This window comes from Nerophis ophidion, linkage group LG10, assembly GCF_033978795.1.
Source record: "Nerophis ophidion isolate RoL-2023_Sa linkage group LG10, RoL_Noph_v1.0, whole genome shotgun sequence".
NCBI lineage: Eukaryota > Metazoa > Chordata > Actinopteri > Syngnathiformes > Syngnathidae > Nerophis > Nerophis ophidion.
In genome coordinates, this window is record NC_084620.1 from 4,561,810 (window position 1) to 4,575,480 (window position 13,671).

At 36.8% G+C, this 13,671-nt stretch overlaps 2 long non-coding RNA genes across 4 annotated transcripts in view; one reads left to right on the plus strand and one right to left on the minus strand.

The window, feature by feature from the left end:
• The first annotated feature begins 3,492 nt into the window (after positions 1–3,492).
• LOC133560052 (uncharacterized) overlaps positions 3,493–13,671 on the plus strand; it is a 10,959-nt gene continuing 780 nt past the window's right edge. Inside the window, exons 1-2 of one of the 2 annotated variants that reach the window (XR_009808375.1) lie at positions 3,493–3,665; positions 8,976–9,661. This is a non-coding gene — a long non-coding RNA (uncharacterized LOC133560052). Of the gene's footprint in view, positions 3,666–8,975; positions 9,662–13,671 lie in introns of those variants that run through there. The other variant, XR_009808374.1, reaches the window with a different exon arrangement.
• Positions 9,000–13,671, minus strand: part of LOC133560053 (uncharacterized) — a 5,367-nt gene continuing 695 nt past the window's right edge. For both annotated transcript variants that reach the window (XR_009808377.1, XR_009808376.1), the window contains 2 exons: positions 9,393–9,485; positions 9,000–9,317 (listed from right to left, as the gene is read on the minus strand). This is a non-coding gene — a long non-coding RNA (uncharacterized LOC133560053). The remainder of the gene's footprint in view (positions 9,318–9,392; positions 9,486–13,671) is intronic.

Sequence of the window (13,671 nt, forward strand, 5' to 3'; positions counted from 1 at the left end):
ACATAATAGTGTGATAGTCCAGTCCATAGTGGATCTAACATAATAGTGAGAGTCCAGTCCATAGTGGATCTAACATAATAGTTAGAGTCCTGTCCATAGTGGATCTAACATAATAGTGTGAGAGTCCAGTCCATAGTGGATCTAACATAATAGTGAGATTCCAGTCCATAGTGGATCTAACATAATAGTGTGAGAGTCCAGTCCATAGTTGATCTAACATAATAGTGAGAGTCCAGTCCATAGTGGATCTAACATAAGAGTTAGAGTCCAGTCCATAGTGGATCTAACATAATAGTGTGAGAGTCCAGTCCATAGTGGATCTAACATAATAGTGTGAGAGTCCAGTCCATAGTGGATCTAACATAATAGTGAAAGTCCAGTCCATAGTGGATCTAACATAATAGTTAGAGTCCAGTCCATAGTGGATCCAACATAATAGTGTGAGTCCAGTCCATAGTGTATCTAACATAATAGTGAGAGTGCAGTCCATAGTGGATCCAACATAATAGTGAAAGTCCAGTCCATAGTGGATCTAACATAATAGTGTGAGAGTCATTGGCGTCGTTAGACCTATTTTAGGGGGGATGTAGCCCCACTAAAATATTCTTAATCCCCCTTAAATAATTTAGTGTCATATATATATTTTAAATTTTTTTTTTTTTTTTTTTTTTTTTTTACAAATACATGGTGGTGTTCACCTTTTGACACTTTGGGATTTCAATAAATGTGGTAAAATGTTACCAAGTGTGTGCCTTGTCATCCTTGGTTCAAAAGTCTGCTTTGCAAAGGTTACATTCCCTTCACCCGAGGCGGGGTGTGACACACACGCATATTTACTGCACACACACATTCATATTTACAGTATGGTGTACAATTGGTGCTGTGGAGAAGAGGCCAATGATATTCAGGTGCGCACTGATTGCACTCAGGTGTGGCGCATCTGAGACTTATTGTTTTTTACGGCAGTGTGAGTTTGTATTATAAGAATGTATGCTTTATTTCAGGTATCTGGTCAGGATGCCACCCAACGCCTCCCTAGGGAGGTGTTTGGGGCACGTCTGACCGGTAGGAGGCCATGTTGGGAAGACCCAGGACACGTTGGGAAGACTATGTCTCCCGGCTGGCCTGGGAATGCCTCGGGATCCCCCGGGAGGAGTTGGAGCAAGTGATTGGGGAGAGGGAAGTCTGGGCTTCCCTGCTTAGGCTGCTGCCCCCGCGACCCCACCTCGGTTAAGCGGAAGATGGATGGATGGGATATGAAAAGACATTAAAAAATGGACTTTAGTATCACAAATAATCTTAATGACTTAATGATCCAAGTTTGTTTTCAGAAAAGTGAACAAAAGTGTGTCTCCACTGTACATATTTACACACATTTATTATATTTACTGTACATATTCATACACACACTCAAATTTACTGTACATATTTACGCACACTTCCCATGTACTTAAATATGTAGTGTCACGATACAAGTGTTTGGATGATATCACAGCAATATCAATCAACCTTGGACTATAGACAATCTTGGAGACACTTGTGACTAGGAGTTATGTCGATACATCATTGACTGATATCAGCACAAGTCAGACTTGTGGTATCCATATTGTAGGCAGGTTTCTATACATCAATTGATATCAGCTCAATTTTGTAGTCGGGGTCTCTTCTAATTTTGACTTTTGAAGAATCTTTAATGAGAGCTGATGTGCACTTCTAACAAGGCTTGCAGTATTGGAATGCTGTGTTAAGCAAGGTGCACTTCCACTTCACCACAGCAGGTGGCAGCATTGCCCGAGTTGCCAGTGCTCTTACTTTGAAGGCCCTAAGAGCGGAAGTGGTGACACGTTGAGTGGAGCGGAGGATATATATATATATATATATATATATATATATATATATATATATATATATATATATATATATATATATTGCTTACACTGTATTAAAGTACAAAATAACAAACACAGGTGCTCCAGTTTACACGGGGACCACTTTATTTCCTCTCTTTCAAAAACCTCAGCTCCACTCAACCTGACACCACTTCCGCTCTTCAGGCCTTCAAATTAAGAGCTCAAGGCATATACTGTAGAACAGTGGTTCTCAAATGGGGGTACGTGTACCCCTGAGGGTACTTGAAGGTATGCCAAGGGGTACGTGAGATTTTTCCAAGATATTCTAAAAATAGCAACAATTAAAAAATCCTTTATAAATATATTTATTGAAAAATACTTTAACAAAATATGAATGTAAGTTCATAAACTGTGAACAAAAAATACAACAATGCAATATTCAGTGTTGACAGCTAAATTTTTTTGTGGACATGTTCCATAAATATTGATGCTAAAGATTTATTTTTTGTGAAGAAATGTTTAGAAGTAAGTTGATGAATCCAGATGGATCTCTATTACAATCCCCAAAGTTGATGATTACTTCTATGTGGAGAAATCTGCATTTTGAATTTTTTGTTATCTTTCAATCTTTTTTTCCAAATAGTTGAAGAAAGACCACTACAAATGAGCAATATTTTGCACTGTTATACAATTTAATAAATCAGAAACTGATGACATAGTGCTGTATTTTACTGCTTTATCTCTTGAATTAAAAAAAATGTTCACAGGGGGTACATCACTGAAAAAAGGTTGAGAACCACTGTTGTAGAAGAGTTTATAACAAGAACTTCACATCACAAAGAGGCAAGCCCATAAAAATAGGTTACATTAATTTATATTGTTATACAGTATTAGTGACATGTATAAACCCTCCATTACATTTTTGGTTGTGTATATTTGTATAGCTGTATATTTAGGAGGACAGGTTAATGTTTTTTTGTTTTGTTTTAACTGCCTGTGTTATTTTTGCACTAATCCTGTTATTGTGTTGAAACAAAGACGTTTATTTTTGAAAGAGGGGAGGTATGTAAACTATTTTTATGGGCTTGCCTCTTTGTGATAAGTTCCTGTTATAAGCTCTTCTACAGTATATGCCTTGAGCTTTTATTTTGAAGGACCTACGAGCGGAAGTGGTGACAGGTTGAATGGAGCGGAGGTTTTTGAAAGAAAGGAAATAAAGTGATCCTTGTGTAAAACTGGAGCCTCCGTCTTTGTTATTTTGTACTTTTATACAGTATAGGCGACATATATAAACTCTCGCTTACAATAACAAAGACGAAGGCTCCAGTTTTCCACAGGACCACTTTATTTCAAACCTTTCTCTGCCTGCGTCACACAAGTGACGTCACTGTTGGAGAGCCATATAGCACACCGTGATTGGTGGATTCCTTCAGCTCCGCCCACAACGCTGTCATGCACCATTCATATCAAACTCTCAGTAACATTCAACTTTCATTTTAGCGTGGGAGCCGCAAAATAAGATCTCACGTGTCTGAGACCCTGGTCTAATATATATATAGATGTGTCAGAAGTGCTACTGACACTTTGATCATGTTTGCTTTTCCTGTCTTTCAAATCACTTCCTGTCCTGCTGCTCTTATTTTCTCACTGTTTCCTGTTTGCTCTCTGTCTTTTGTGGCACCTTTACTCTCTGCTCCGTGTCTGCACACCTGTTCCTCGTTTAATTAGTTGTATTTAGTTCCACCTGAGTCCCTCCTTCACTGCTTCATTATTATTCTTTTTTGACGGATGTGGATCGGACGGGTTTTATTCGCAGTGAGTAATACTTTGCTCTTTTACACTGGCGTTCTATTGTTTGTCTTGATGCTTCTACCGTGTGCTTTATTGCTGATTTAAAGTTGTCTTTGTGTTGCTGTGACAGTTTGCTCTTTTACACTGGCGTTCTATTGTTTGTCTTGATGCTTCTACTGTGTGCTTTATTGCTGCTTGAAAATTGTTTGATTCGCACTGCACGTGCACATATGTTAGGAACACAACATGTAGAAACACACGTTTAGTGACAAACATGCACATGTGTTAGGAACACAACATGTAGAAACACACATTTAGTGACAAACATGCACATGTGTTAGGAACACAACATGTAGAAACACACATTTAGTGACAAACATGCACATGTGTTAGGAACACAACATGTAGAAACACACATTTAGTGACAAACATGCACATGTGTTAGGAACACAACATGTAGAAACACACATTTAGTGACAAACATGCACGTGTTAGGAACACAACATGTAGAAACACACATTTATTAGTCAGTGACAAACATGCACATGTTAGGAACACAACATGTAGAAACAAGACACATTTAGTTGCTGACAAGCTGTCAGTCACCATGGCTCTCAACTGCTGGCTAAGAGAGTCAAGGTGTGGCTGAGTGTTTGCTACAGGTGAACACACCTGCCCTCACTGATTAGTGTTTGCTACAGGTGAACACACCTGCCCTCACTGATTAGTGTTTGCTACAGGTGAACACACCTGCCCTCACTGATTAGTGTTTGCTACAGGTGAACACACCTGCCCTCACTGATTAGTGTTTGCTACAGGTGAACACACCTGCCCTCACTGATTAGTGTTTGCTACAGATGAACACACCTGTCCTCACTGAGTAGTGTTTGCTACAGGTGAACACACCTGCCCTCACTGATTAGTGTTTGCTACAGGTGAACACACCTGCCTTCACTGATTTGGTCCAACTATGGTTGTCAAAAGCTGGGTGCTCAAAATTACGCTGTGAATACTTTTACACTTGTGATGCTTTGTTTAAGGTGTATTTACATAAAGTTGTCAGCTCTCCATGCATCACCAAACATCTGCAGAGATGTTGGTGCTGGCTTTCTTGTTGTTGTTGTTGTTGTTGTTCACCTTTGACATTTTGGGGTTTAAATAAATGTTAGTGTTAAACTGCATGTTTTGCCGTCGTTGGTTTGAAAGTCCAGTTTACAATGCTTACATGACCTTCACCCAGGGCGGGGTGTGATAGTTGCTGCTTTTTGGTGTGTGTGTGTGTGTGTGGGCTTTATAGATTTCGATATTAGTAGGGGTGTGGAAAAAAAATCAATTCGAATTAGAATCACGATTTTCATATTGTGCAATTCAGAATCAATTCTCATTTTAAGAAAAATCTACTAAAAAAAGAAAAAAATATATTTTTTAAATTAATCAACCCAACTAACCACTACACAGCAATACCATAACAATGCAATCCAATTCCAAAAGCAAAGCTGAGCCAGCAACACTCAGAACTGCAATAAACAGAACAATTGAGAGGAGACACAAACACCACACAGAACAAAACAAAAGTAGTGAAACAAAAATGATTAACAGTATCAATATTATGATTTCAGCAAAGCAGTGATTAAAAATCCCTCATTGACATTATCATTAGACATTTATAAAAATAATAAAAAAGAACAAAAGTGTCACAGTGGCTTACACTTGCATGGCATTTCATAAGCTGGACAACACACTGTGTCCAATGTTTGCACAAAGATAAAATAAGTCATATTTTTGGTACGTTTAACAGTTCAAACAAATTTACATTATTGCAATCAGTTGATAAAACATTGTCCTTTACAATTATAAAAGTTTTTAAAAAAAATCTACTACTCTGCTAGCATGTCAGCAGACTGGGGTAGATCCTGCTGAAATCTATGTATTGAATGAATACACAATCCTTTTCAATTGGAAAAATATTGTTGTGAATTGAGAATCGAATTATAATCGAATTGCGACCCTAAGAATCGATATCGATATCGAATCGTGGGACACCCTAAGATTCGCAGCCCTATTTATTGGTATATGTCCTATACAAAGTCAATGTTTTTTTGGTTTATTTTGTGGACTGCGTGGTTGGTAGAGTGACCGTGCCAGCAACCTGTGGATTCTTCCAATCCACTTTATTTACCGTATATAGCACATTTAAACAAAATGTTTCCAAAGTGTGGCACAACAATATTACAAACAACATTGGAATACTATCTTAAGCTCCACCAATGACTAAATACAAATAAAAATGAATAATAATAAATATATACATAGAATAGAATGTACTTTATTGATCCTTGGGGGAAATTCAACACCACAGTTCGCTCACAATTATATATATATATATATATATATATATATATATATATATATATATATATATATATATATATATATTAATATAATATAATTATCATCATAGTTTGTGAGCGAACTGTGGTGTTGAATATCCCCCAAGGATCAATAAAGTACATTCTATTCTATGTAAATATTTTCCCACTAAAGGAATAAATGTTTTGCTATGTCCTCATTTTCAATACAATGCAACTGTAAAAAATGTTCATAACATCGGAGGCTAGCAATTTGTGTTTTGTGGTAGTGTGCTTACAATTATGCTTCATAAAACGTTCTGAATTGTAAACTTAAAGGATTATATTCTTTGACCACACAACTCACGTAGTGTTAAAAGCCAAAGAATAAAAATGGGTCTTAAGACGAGACTTAAAACACTCCACATCGGGAGCAGTTTGAGTATGGAGGGGCACAGTGTTCCACAGCTTAGGGCCGACCACAGAGAAGGTCCTGTCTCCCCTAGTTTTAATTCCTGGTTCAATTCCCACCTAGTGACCTCGTCTTGTACGTTGTGTCCTTGAGCAAGACGCTTCACTCTTGTTCCTGACGGTCGTCGACAAGGCTAATGTTGGTTTGGCGTTGGTAGTCTGAGGCCAATGTTCAAGTACCAATAATTGTCACACACTAGGTGTGGCAAAATTATCTGCATTTGACTCCTCACCCTGGATCACTTCCTGGGAGGTGAGGGGAGCAGTAAGCAGCAGTGGTGGCTGAGCTCGGGAATAAATTTGGGTGATTAAACCCCCAATTACAAGCCTTGATTCTGAGTGCCAAGCAGGGGAGTAATGGCTCCCATTTTTATAGTCTTTGGTATGACTCAGGCGGGGTTTGAACTCAAAACCTACCCATCTCAGGGCGGACTAATTGGTTTGGCGTTGGTCGTGTGCGACGCCAATGTTTATGTATGTTGCGTTTTATGCTCTTTTACAGGCCTGACATGTATGTATTTATGCTCGTATACAGGCGCGGCATGTATGTATTGTTTATGCTCGTATACAGGCCCGGCATGTATGTATTGTTTATGCTCGTATACAGGCGCGGCATGTATGTATTATTCATGGTCATTTACAGGCGCGGCATGTATGTATTATTCATGGTCATTTACAGGCCCGACATGTATGTATTGTTTATGGTCATTTACAGGCCCCGGCATGTATGAATGTGTGTATTGTTTATGCTCATTTACATGCTTGACATGTATTGTTGATGCTCATTGACAGGCTTGACATGTTTGTATGTCATGTCAAGCATGTCAATAAGCATTAACAACACATACATGCATGTGGAGTCTGTCAATGAGCATTAACAATACATACATTCATACGTGTGGAGCATGTCAATGAGCATTTATAATGCATATGTGTGGTGCATGTCAATGAGCATTTATAATACATACGTGTGGAGCATGTCAATGAGCATTTATAATACATATGTGTGGAGCATGTCAATGAGCATTTATAATACATACGTGTGGAGCATGTCAATGAGCATTAACAATACATACATGCATACGTGTGGAGCATGTCAATGAGCATTAACAATACATACATGCATACGTGTGGAGCATGTCAATGAGCATTAACAATACATACATGCATACGTGTGGAGCATGTCAATGAGCATTTATAATGCATATGTGTGGTGCATGTCAATGAGCATTTATAATACATACGTGTGGAGCATGTCAATGAGCATTTATAATACATATGTGTGGAGCATGTCAATGAGCATTAACAATACATAGGCTCCATATGTATATGTTTTGGAGTGTTTATTTTTGTCCTGAGATAAAGATAAATTTCATGAAGGCATCTTGTGAATGTCAACATAGATAGATAGTACTTTATTGATTCCTTCAGGAAAATTAAAATTCCAGCAGCAGTGTACAGAGTTGAGATCAATTTAAATAAAAGTAAATAATGGGGGTTTAAATGGAAACACAATAGAGAAATATTAAAATAAGAATAAAAAATAAAAAGCAACAATGGGGGGAAAAAAATATATATAGATAACAGTAAAATAAGAATATAACAAGACAAAGTAGGCAGTAGTGACCATGTTATGAAAACGTAATGCACATGACCAAAGTAGGGTTAGAGAAAGAAAGAAGGGTGGGCGTAGCATTTTCATTTTGTGATGTTAAGTTGGTCCTGTGATGAGGTGGTGACTTGTCCAGGGTGTACACCGCCTTCCGGCCTGATTGTAGCTGAGATAGGTATCCGTGACCCCAAAGGAAATAAGTGGTAGGAAATGGATGGATGAATGAAGGTGGGGCTGAGTGTTTGCTACAGGTGAACACACCTGCCCTCACTGATTTGGCCCTACTATGGTTGTCAAAAGCTGGGTGTTGGGACATTTCAAAGTTGTGATCTCCAAGCTGAAAAGTACGCTGTGAATATTTTTGCACTTGCGATGCTTTATGTAAGATGTATTTACAAAAGGTTCTTAGCTCTCCATGCATCACCAAACATCTGCAGAGATGTTGGTGCTGACTTTCTTGTTGTTGTTGTTCACCTTTTGACACTTTGGGGTTTAAATAAATGTTGTGCCATCCTTGGTTTGAAAGTCTGGTTTACAATAGTTACATTACCTTCACCCGAGGCGGGGGGGGGGTGATAGTTGCTGCGTGTGTGTGTGTGTGTGTGTGTGTGTGTGTGTGGCCGGCCAATGTTAGATGTATTGTGTATCTGGGGAAATAAGAGGTCGACATCACTAACATAGCCCTGTGCTGGTTTACGTCCTCCCTCAACAACGGAACCTTCTCTGTGAACAGAGCCAAACATTCCTCCCGCTGTGCCAACCTCACCTGTGGGGTCCCTAGAGCTCAATACTGGGTTCCATCCTGTTCTCCATCTACATGCTCTCCCTCAGCCAAGTCATTCATCGCCATAAAATTTCCTTTCATTTCTACACTGATGATACTAAATCTATCTTCCACTCAAGACAGACGATCCATCTGGACTGGACCATTTGAAGGACTGCTTGCAGGACATAAAAGAGTGGATGTCAAAATTTCCTGCAGCTCAATGACAGAGTGAAATTCTTCTGTTCGGGAACTCCAACCCCCCAACTGTGCACAATAGCCAAGATCAAGTATGTCCTCTCCCCCAGTGACTTAGAGGGTCGTGTTCATGCTCATCTTCTGCAGACTGGACTAATGGAATGCCCTCTATGCTGGGGTCACTGACAAGACCATATATAGCATGCAGTTGGTACAAAATGCTGGTGACAGGCACAAAAATGAGGGAACACATTTCTCCCATCCTCTCCTCCCTTCACTGGCTCCTGGTGAAGCACAGAGTGAAATTTAAGATCCTTACGTATGTCTTCAGAGCGCTCCGTGGTCTTACCCCAGCTTACATCAAACATCTCCTGGACCAACCTATCAGCTCCAGGCTTGGTCGTTGCCTCAGATCTGACAACCAGATGACCTTGAAGGTCCCACAGTCAAACCTAGTGACAAAGAGAGACTGTGCATTGTCAATGATGGTACCTGGCCTATGGAATAAGCTCCCCCTGAAAGTCAAGTCCGCCACCACTCTGGACACTTTTAGAGCACAGCTTAAAACTCACCTCTTTGCCGCAAATGACTTGATTTGTGTTCATGTGTCTTAAATGTTTGTTCTAAATTCATTTTGTGTCCCTGTTTTTTTTTTTTGTTTCTCCACTCAGGCTGCACCCCAGGCTGATGTAATGGTTCCTTGTGTGGGTGCAATAATTGAAAATAAACTTTTTTTTGTTTCTTCAAGGTCAATTTTGTGGAGTCTGGTCTACAATACAAAGTCTATGTATATTTTCTTTTTTTTTAATCTTTTTTTTTTATCTTCAAGGTCAATTTTGGGGGTCTAGTCATCTACAATACAACGTCAAAATGTATTTCATTTGTCATGGTTTTTGTTATCTACAAGGTCAATTTTAAGGAGTCTGTTCATCTACAGTGCAAGGTAAATTTGTATTTTGTCATGGTTTTTAACTACAAGGTCAGTATGTATTTAACTTGTCACTGTTTTTGTTTCCTCATGGTTTTTGATATCTACAATACAAGGAAAATGTATTTTTTTGTAATGGTTTTTATCTTAGAAGTCAATTTTGTGGGGTCTAGTCATCTACAATACAGGGTCAGTATGTATTTAACCTGTGTTATGGTTTTTAACTACAAGGTCAGTATGTATTTAACCTGTGTCACTGTTTCCTCATGGTTTGTGATATCTACAATACAAGGTCAATATGTATTTCATTTGTCATGGTTTTTGTTATCTACAAGGTCAATTTTAAGGAGTCTGTTAATCTACAATACAAGGTAAATTTGTATTTTATTTGTCATGGTTTTTAACTACAAGGTCAGTATGTATTTAACTTGTCACTGTTTTTGTTTCCTCATGGTTTTTGATATCTACAATACAAGGTCGATATGTATTTTGTGTCCATGGTTTTTGTCAACTACAAGGTCAATTTTGGGGGGGAAGGGGAGTCTGACGAATAAAATACATATTTACCTTGTATTGTAGATGACCAGACTCCCCTTCCCCCCCAAAAATTAACCTTGTAGTTAACAAAAACCACGAGGACACAAATAAAATACATATTGACCTTGTATTGTAGATATCAAAAACAATGACACAAAACCCCCCACAAATTAACCTTGTAGTCAACAAAAACTTTGACAAATAAAATACATATTTACCTCGTATTGTAGATGACCAAAGTTTTTAACTACAAGGTCAATTTGTGGGGGGTTTTGTGTCATTGTTTTTGTTTCCTCATGGTTTTTGATATCTACAATACAAGGTAAATGTTTTTTTTTTGTAATGGTTTTTATCTTCAAAGTGAATTTGTGGGGTCTAGTCATCTACAATACAGGGTAGGTATGTATTTAACCTGTGTCACTGTTTTTGTTTCCTCATGGTTTGTGATATCTACAATACAAGGTCAATATGTATTTCATTTGTCAAGGTTATTGTTATCTACAAGGTCAATTTTAAGGAGTCTCATCAACAATACAAGGTAAATTTGTATTTTAACTACACGGTCAGTCTGTATATTGTGTCATTGTTTTTGTTTCCTCATGGTTTTTGATATCTACAATACAAGGTCAATGTATATTTTATTTGTGTCATGGTTTCTATTAACAACGTCAATTTTGGGGGGTGTCTGGTCATCTATAATACAAGGTCAATATATATATTTTTTTTTTGTCATGGTTTTTAACTTTAAGGTCAATTATGTGGGGTTTGGTCATCTGCAATACAAGGTCAATATGTAATTTGTCATGTTTTTTGTTATCTAAAAGGTCAATTTTAAAGAGTCTGATCATCTACAATACAAGGTAAATTTGTATTTTTTGTTCTCATGGTTTTTGTTACTACAAAGTTGGTATGTATTTTGGGCCTTTTTTTTGTTTCCTCATGGTTTTTGATATCTACAATCCAAGGTTAATATGTATTTCATTTGTCATGGTTTTTATCTATTAGATCAAGTTTAAAAAGTCAGGTCATCTACAATACAAGGTAAAAATTTGTATTTTATTTGTCCTCATGGTTTTTGTTACTACAAGGTCGGTATGTATTTTGGGCCTTTTTTTTGTTTTGTTTCCTCATGGTTTTTGATATCTACAATACAAGGTTAATATGTATTTTATTTGTCATGGTTTTTGTTATTTATTAGGTCAATTTTAAGAAGTCAGGTCGTCTACAATACAAGGTAAATTTGTATTAGTGTCCATTGATTTTGTCTACAAGGTCAATTTGGGGGGTTTTGGTCATATACAATAAAAGGTCAGTATGTATTTAATTTGTTTTTGTTTCCTCATGTTTTTGATATCTACGTCTATGTATTTTGTGTCGTCATGGTTTCTATTAACTACAAGGTCAATTTTGGGGGTCTGATCATCTACAATCAAAGTTCGATTTGTATTTAAATAGTGTCCTTTTTTTATCTTAAAGGTCACTTTTGCGGGTCTGGTCATCTACAATACAAGGTCAATATGTATTTTAATTTGTTTTTAATCTTCAAGGTCAATTTAATTTTGGGGGTTTGATCATCTACAATACAAGGTCAATATGTATTTCCTTTTTGTCATGGTTTTTGTTATCTACAAGGTCAATTTTAAGGACTCTGGTCTTCTACAATACAAGGTAAATATGTATATTTGTGTCCTGGTTTTTAATAACTACAGGGGAAATTTTGGGGGGTTTGGTTATCTACAATACAGGTTAGTATGTAATTTGTGTCTTCATTGTTTTTGTTAATGGTTTTTGTTATATACAATACAAGGTCAGTATGTATTTTGTGTCATGGTTTTTGTTATCTACAAGGTCAATTTTAGGAGTCTCGTCATCGACAATACATGGTAAATATGTATTTAATTTGTGTCATGGTTTTTGATATCTACAACGTCAATTATAAGGGTTTCGTCATCAACAATACATGGTAAATATGTATTTTGGGCCATCATGGTTTTTGATATCTACAAGGTCAATTATAAGGGTTTCGTCATCAATACCTGGTAAATATGTATTTGTGTCCTCATGGTTTTTTGATACCGACAAGGTCAATTTTAGGGGTCTTGTCATTGACAATACATGGTAAATATATATTTAATTTGTGTCCTCATGGTTTTTAATATCTACAAGGTCAATTTTAGGGGTTTTGTCAGACAATACATGGTAAATATGTATTTAATTTGTGTCATTATGGTTTTTGATATCTACAAGGTCAATTTTATGGGTCTCGTCATCGACAATACATTGTAAATATGTATTTAATTTGTGCCATCATGGTTTTTGATATCTACAAGGTCAATTTTAAGGGTCTTGTCATCAACAATGCATGGTAAATATGTATTTAATTTGTGTCATGGTTTTTATCTACAAGGTCAATTTTAGAGGTCTTGTCCTCGAAAATACATGGTAAATATGTATTTGTGTCATCATGGTTTTTGATATCTACAAGATCAATTTTAGGGGTCTTATCGACAATACATGGTAAATATGTATTTAATTTGTCATGGTTTTTGATATCTACAAGGTCAATTTTAGGGGTCTTGTCATTGACAATACGTGGTAAATATGTATTTAATTTGTGTCCTCGTGGTTTTTGATATCTACAAGGTCAATTTTGGGGGTCTTGTCATCGACAATACATGGTAAATATGTATTTAATTTGTGTCATGGTTTTTATCTACAAGGTCAATTTTAGGGGTCTTTTCATCGAAAATACATGGTAAATATGTATTTGTGTCATCATGGTTTTTGATATCTACAAGATCAATTTTAGGGGTCTTATCGACAATACATGGTAAATATGTATTTAATTTGTCATGGTTTTTGATATCTACAAGGTCCATTTTAGGGGTCTTGTCATTGACAATACGTGGTAAATATGTATTTAATTTGTGTCATCATGGTTTTTGATATCTACAAGGTAAATTTTAGGGGTCTTGTCATCGACAATACATGGTAAATATGTATTTAATTTGTGTCACCATGGTTTTTGATATCTACAAGGTCAATTTTAGGGGTCTTGTCTTTGACAATACATGGTAAATATGTATTTTGTGTCATGGTTTTTGATATCTACAAGGTCAATTTTAGGGGTCTTGTCATTGACAATACATGTTAAATATGTATTTAATTTGTGT